At 51.3% G+C, this 7,375-nt stretch overlaps 1 protein-coding gene across 3 annotated transcripts in view; it reads right to left on the bottom strand.

Moving 5' to 3' along the window:
• Positions 1-6,005, bottom strand: part of PRDM10 (PR/SET domain 10) — a 36,832-nt gene extending 30,827 nt beyond the window's left edge. For 2 of the 3 annotated variants that reach the window (XM_065738541.1, XM_065738539.1), the window contains exon 1: positions 1,157-1,557. The gene's annotated coding sequence lies outside the window, so the exon portion shown is untranslated. Of the gene's footprint in view, positions 1-1,156; positions 1,558-5,916 lie in introns of those variants that run through there. The other variant, XM_065738540.1, reaches the window with a different exon arrangement.
• Between the last annotated feature and the right edge of the window lie 1,370 nt (positions 6,006-7,375).

Below are 7,375 nucleotides of genomic sequence, written 5' to 3' on the forward strand. Positions count from 1 at the left end.
TATTACTCCATCTCTGAATTCTTATCACTTCTGTTATCATCACCAAAGCAAGCTCCAGCCCAAAGTCACCCTCAATGACACCAAGAGGCAACAAGCACCTGAGGAAGCTTCCCCACACTGATGGCAGGAAGATGTGACTTACTTTGCTCCCAGTCCTTCTACACAGGACACTCCCTAATTAATCCTGTGTGACCTTTTCTTTCTCATATCCCCCATCAAAGATCATTGCAGCTGTGACATTGACAGCCAGAGTGCCTCAAGATCCCCACCGTTTCCCTGTGGGCTCCTCTCAGCAGAGATGCCACGCAGCACAAGGAAGCAATAGATGTCCAGCTCAGCACATGCAGCCACAGTATTTTATTCCTATCAAATTAGCTGCAGAGGAATCATGATGAGTACATTAGGCCACATGTTGTCCACATTAATCCTGTTAGAAAGAGCACTTTGGAAGACATATGTAAGGAAAAGCAGTTCCTCTATAGCAGGGCCTGGCTGGAAGCTGTGTTAGTTTCTCAGCAGAAGCATGAGACTTCAGGCATAACTATTAGTGCCCATACTGATAAACAGCTGGCATACAAGGGGACATTCTCTGCTTGCTCTCTGCACTGTTTGCCCCCAGACTATGCTTTGTAGTTGCTGATTTTTCTCCCCATACAACACGAGGCAATTTCTAAAGAGCAAAACACCAAAAGTGCTTTAATGGGACTAGGACCCAACACTGCCTGCAGTTCTGTCACCACCCCAGCACCTAAGTACAGCCAGACAAGCAGCATGCACTTCAGCAGTAAGCAAATGCTGCATTTTCCTCCCCAGAACAGCAGGCGTGTTGTCCATACTGGGTAAGGACATGAGCTGGAGCAGCTATAAACATAGCCCAGTATCACTCCAGTGCATCAGAACAGCAAGGCAGCAATGGGATGCAGCGCAAACACGGCAAGATAGCACAGCTCCGCAACTTTAAATCAGTACAGGACCTCAGCTCAGCTGCTAGGCATGTGATCTGGAGTCAGAGCACAGACACACAGGGCAGGGAGAGAACCCTCCTCTACACCTCTGCACCAAAACACTCCTTGCCTGCCTCATCGGGTAAGTGCAGGTGAACCGACAACCAGCCCAGGAGGAAGCTGGTTCATTTCAGTATGCTGTTTGTATTTACCTTCCTTAACACCCACTGCAGGCCTGCAGCTGCCACAGACCTATGCTCTTCATCTTCGGTTCTTCCTCATCCAATCCAGAAAGCTTGTTAATGGCAACATCTCTCCTCCGCATGGAAGGCTTTGTGATGTCACTGTTCAAACGCTCTTCATCTTCATGGAAACCACACTTCAGAACTCCTTTGGACCTCCACAACACACTCCAACCCCTCCGTCCCATTGAAGCAGCACACTGCTTCACCTGATGCTGTATCATTAAATCAGCAGCTTTCCCCATTTGCCACATTCAGCCCTGGATGAGCTCTGCTCAGGACGAAGCACCTCATTCACCATCCAGCACCAACGTCCCCATTGGCCTTGCTGTGCTCAGCAGCAGACATCCACCTCCCCAGGGCCAAGTGCTGATAACGCTGCCCACCTTTGGGCAGGCCATGGCATCCACACCACATCACCCTGCAGTGCCCCTATGACCCCACGAGCTGGGGAATGGGAACCAACGGTGCTTTGAGGGAAGGCCTCAGAAAGCAGCAAAGCAGCTCTTTTTATTTGGCACGCAAGGATTTTTGACAGAAAATGACAATAGTAAAACCAGTTCAGCTCCAAAAGTCATCAAAAAAGATCAACACCTGTGTTTCCTTCACACGCCTGCTATTAGGGAACGAGACTTCTTTCACCCTTGGAGTACACAGGAGATACAGACAAAAACTCTGCGGACATCATCTGCACAGAGCTGTCCAAGTTCAATTAAGAACATTCTGCTGAGAAAGCACAGGGGCCAGCAGCTGCCAAACATTCATTCCTGTCCCTTCTTGGAGATGACAAGGATGGGGGAACATTAAAGCCAGGCAAAGGGAGAAGTCTGCTTCCCTTCTCAGGGAGTCATAAAGCCACTGCAGTATCTCAGATGAGAAGCCACTTTGCAATAATGGCGCATAAAAAAAGCTAATGTGATTTACTCCCTAGTGTAAAAGAAGCTTGCATACAGACTGGAGCTCCCTGCAGCAATAACAGCAGTGGCTATTAGCTTAATTCTTTAAGTACTGAGCTCACTGACCACTCTTTTTCACTGCTAACCATATGCAAGGACAGCAAGATTGTTACAAAAGGGGGTTTTATGACCACGGGTCTTCCTCGAGCTTTTAATATGAAAGTGATTTATGACACTCAAAAGGAACATCACACGTGTCTGCAAAAGCTATATCCCACTCTTAAGTTAATTACCCCAGCTTGCCTAGAAGGCAGAGTTGGTGCATTTCCTGAGGTTCCTTGATGCTCTCACTGCAGCAGGGTGGTGGGAAGCACACTGGGGTTTCAAACTCACTGACTACTGAGTCACGACCGCTGTCTCTTCCTCTGCATCCTCATTCATCAAAAGCACATATTGTTTCAAGGAACCCAGCTCCTGTGCATTGTCTGCATGTTAATAATCATGTAATATATAGCCACAATATTTATGCTTTACTGGTGAGATAGAAATAGAAATCATACGCAGGGCTGGGACAGCAAAGGTTATTTATTTCCACAAAAGGAAAAATGGCTCCAATTTATTTAGTCATATAAAAGATAGGCCAACTCAGCCAAACACAAACTCACTCTTTACTCAAATTGCACATAATGAATCCATCTATGCACCTCCTTGCACCACATCCATCACAGCAACAATAAGCAAGAAGAGGCCTCTTAGGTCTCCAAGGCCAATTCTCTGCTACTGTGCCCAGCACGTCACACAAACCCATTCACAAAGAGCACTGTCCAAGCCCCAACACCACCACCACAGCACGGTGCAGCTGTCCTCTGGGATTATCACTTAAGTAGCTATGTCTGTTTATTCCACAAAACACAGGTGATAATCTAATGCCACAAGTGAATGCCAAGACAGATTCACATCCTACAGGAGAACTCCATGGACTTGGCTACAGACCTACTCAGCATCACAGCTCCCTCTCTAGATGAGATTTCAGGGCAGCCTCAGTTCCTGTATAACCAAGAGTATCCGACCTTCCTGTTCTCAGTAAGGAAAGAGACAAGTTGAAAACGTACGCTTATACACATGTACTTCTTAGTCATCTCTTTCCATTTGCTTAACTGCTACACATCCACTCCAGCACTGATTTCCTCCTCCCCCCTCAGCTTTCTGAACACATCACATTTTTCATGTCATTTTCTTCTCTTGAATGTTCTGCATTCTCAGGTCCCTGTGATATCCTCAGCATCTGCTGCTACCATAAACCACAATTCTCAGGCTTCAGCTGCTTGAGGTAGTGACCTCATTTACTTAATTGATTTGGTTTATAAATGACAGAGGGAGAAAAACGATAAAGGAACAAAGCGGGGAAGGCACTCATTTGAGGTTAACAAGAAAGAAAACATCTGTATCAAAGTGTGTCCACACCACTGCAAGGGCAACTTTCAGAGGGACAACTCTCCATTTTTACTGAAAACAAAACCATACCTCCACCAGCACACTCCCTTTCACTCCTCCCTCCTCTTGTCCCCTATTCCCCTTCCAGCTCAGGAGCCTGTTCCCAAAGCTACCACCAGTTAAGGATGGTATACCAACACAAAACCCAGAACCAGTAAACAGAGCTCAGCTCTTGTTTAAGCCATAGCAAAAATCACAGTATTAAGTCAGCCTCCATAATTAGCTACACTTATAAATTAATTAAAATTCTGTTTACACAGCTGACAGCAGCTGCAGGTGGTCAGAGACACACTCAAAGTAGCTGCTTACTACAAAGCCAATTAACGTAAGAGGGCTCATCTAAGCATTTTCTATGCAGGTCGACAGCAAAGGCATCAGATGAGAGCAAGCTCCTCACACCAACTTCTTGTCAAGAGCAAGCGGTCAGTTATTCCATCAGATAACAATTACATCAATATTCCATCCCATACCGACGTAATAAAGCTGTCTTCATTTCAAACACCTAATACACAAGAGAAGAATGCACACAGCTGAGTGCCAAAAAGCATCACATTCCAGGAGGCAAGTTATTCATCTTAGGGCTAACTTGAGAAACATACTTCTCCTAAAAATGGAGGTGTTAGGAGGCCTGAGACTACCAATTACTTTATCACAACAAAAAAGTCAAATAACCCTCTTGCTCAATACTCTTTCATCTTCTAACTTAGCCAACACAAAGAAAATTCAATGGTTGAAAAAAGTAATAGAGGAAAGCAAGAGTTCAACATTGCCTCTATTCCCATTAGAGCTCATCAATAGAAATATTGATATGCATTTCACAGGGATACCCAGTGCCGAGCATACTCGTTCTTTGAAAGCCTGTAAGAACCACAAATACATCACTCATGCTACAAAAATTGGTGTGCAGATAGCCCAACCACGGACTGCAAATACTGCCTGCTCAGTTCAGCCCTCCAGCTGTGAAGATCAGGTTCAAAGTGAACAACCTATGAACGAGGGCTTTAAACCCTGCAGAAGGTGCCTTTCCAAGAGCAGCCTCCACACAACATGAAGTCCCTCCTGCAGGAGAATGAGCCCTTTGTGGGGCTAGCTTTCTTTAAAGTCTGTAAGACAAAGAACCAGGGTCTTGTGGGGTTTTTTTCCATTTTAATTCAACACTTTAACAAGCTTCCACTTGGTCAACACGACAGCAGCACAGGAGCAGACGCAGCAGCTCAACACTACAAACCTCAACAGCAAATGGTCTGATAAGGAAATAAATGAGTCCACCCCTTGACCCACGAGAACGAGCTCATTTGGCTGAGACAACCAGCAACACCAGCACAAAGACCAGCGTTAGCACAACAGGGGCAACTATCAGAGCCCACCCTGAGACTGCTCCTGCTCACGCACGGCCTCGTGTTGACCTGCAGAGGACCAGAGCACCCAGCACGGCACGAGCCACAGCCAGGACCCCGGTCCTGCACCGCGGCAGCGAGCCGCCCAGCCCTTCCCATCCACCCCAGACCCCCCACCAGCACGGACGGTCAGCGAACGATCCGACCCCACTGCAGGTGCCCCCCACCCGCCCCTTATATACTCTCCTCGTCCCACCGCAGCCAATCCGGGGAGTGGGGCGCAATGCCCCCTCCTCTCGCTAAGCCAATGGGAAACGGGGGCGCGAGGCACGCAGCCAATCAGGTGGGGCAGGTGCGCCCCTTCCCGCCGCCGCTCGCCCCAGTGCGAGTAACCCCCACTGCCCCCCCCAACCTGCCCCAGCTAGGGCGCCCAATGCTCACTCAGCCCCAACCACTGAGGCACTGGGGGGGGGGACAGGGGCTAACGGCGAAAGGCCGCGCCGAGCAGGCAGATGAGAGGGAAGGCCCGGCTGCCTGAGCGAGGGGAGCTGGACTAAGCACGGGGCGAGGGAAGCGAGCGGCCCTCCGTAACGGGGGGCTGAGCGCCCACAGTGCTGGGGGGGTACAAGATGGCAGCAGCGCACACCACCCCCCCCTCCTATTGTGAGGTGCCGGGGTCCGGACTGTACCATCCGAGGAGGGGGGGCGGGAGTGGGGGCAGCCCCTTTCCCTCCGGCCGGGGCGGGTAGGGGATCCCGGCTGGGGCGGGGAGCGGACCGTACCTCTCCCGCGGGGTGCGGGGGGGGGGGAGGGGAGCGATCGCGCCCTTCTTCCCCCCCCCCCACTCCCGGGAGCGAACGGTTTATCCCGGCCGCAGCGCTCAGCAGCCGCCAGCTCCGGGCGCCATCTTGGGTGCGACTAAAACAACACGGCCGAAACCCCCGGCGCGGCCCCGCCGCGCTCCCGCTCCGCGCTGCCCTCCCGGACCGTCCCATCGCGTTACCTGAGGGGGTCCCGTGCGGCTGCCGCGTCCCGGCCGCCGCCGCCGGCCCCGCTGAGGCCCCAAACCCCCCCACCTGTCCTCACCTCACAATGGTAGCTGCAGAGCGGGAGGGGGGGTGGGGGACGGCCGCCCGGACCTCATTACCATAATCTGCCTAGCAACAGTCCGCGGCGGCGCGCGCTGATTGGCTGAAACGCCTCCGCCCGCGAAGACGGGGCGCAAAAGTCGTCAAGAAAAGACTCGGGAGGCGGCCAGGTCAGGGGGCAGGTAAATTGGGGGGGAGGAGGGGTCCGATCCACAGGGCGGGTAGGGGGGGGGAACAAAACCACTTCCCAGGCCTTCACCACCCCCCTCCCCCCGCCGATGCTCGCCACCAATCTGCGCGCCGCTCTCATCCCCGCGCCGCTCCTTCCCGCCAATCCGAGCGCTCTTCTTATCGCGGCTCTCCGCCCCCTGCTGGGGGAAGGCGGTGGGGGGAGGCGGGCAGCGCCCCCTGCTGGGAGGGCGGCGGCGAGCGGGGCGCCCTCTGGCGGCGGGGAGGAACCGCGGCCCCGTTGGGGTTAAGGGGCGGTAAGGGCGCCAGGTCCTAACCCGGCGCTGCCACACAGCACCGCCAGAAACGGTGATCTTGGGGTGTGGTGCCCTGGGACCCCATACCAGAGAAGGGCAGGTTTTGTTCATGGCAAATTGCTGCTTCTCATCCTCCGCCCTGGGAGGACTTCCCTATGGCCTCCAATCCAGGCCCTCAAACTGAGGCACAGCTGTATACTGAAACCATCTCCTATTGCACTGAGCTGTCCCTTCCATGAGCAATCAAATTAAAAGAATATCAGAGATAAAGGTTCTCCAACTCTCGCTCAGCGACTTATGTTGTTAGACACAAAACGTTTTCAGAGCTGAAGTCAGCTGAATTACTTACCCAATTTGCTTATGTTTTCTCTCTGCTCAACTCCTCTGGGCAGTTCCCTCAATGTGAAATACAGTACTTACAGAGTCAGTTTCTTCCTCTATCCTCTAAACATGGTTTCAGTTCCATTATACCATGCTGAAACGCTGGGATAACAAATAGCAAAAGGAAATACATGAGAGCAAAAAAAATTGCTTTATTTCCCATATTTCTCAGCAGCTATCTGTATTCACTTAAGGAAAAAAAAAGAAGAAGCATTTTCATGTTGCCCTATTTTATTTGGGATTTCTGGGAGCCTCCCTGACATTTTGAGTACTGGAAACATTTCAGCACTGACTTGCATACAAGCAGGCTACTGTGTCACGTTTCCATGCAACCCTATAGCTGTGCAGCTGAGCACAGACTAGGAGGACTTCAGGACCATCCTCCCCAGTACGTGGGTCACTTTCTGAAAGTTCTTCATGGGTATTTTCTTCCTTAGCTTAGGGAGACCGATTCAGGGCAGGCAATCAGTGGATGTAACAAGCTGCCAGATGCAGAAGAGGCGTGCTG

This window comes from Cyrtonyx montezumae, unplaced genomic scaffold (assembly GCF_038088225.1).
Source record: "Cyrtonyx montezumae isolate F1298 unplaced genomic scaffold, pur_monq_1.0 scaffold_22, whole genome shotgun sequence".
Lineage (NCBI taxonomy): Eukaryota > Metazoa > Chordata > Aves > Galliformes > Odontophoridae > Cyrtonyx > Cyrtonyx montezumae.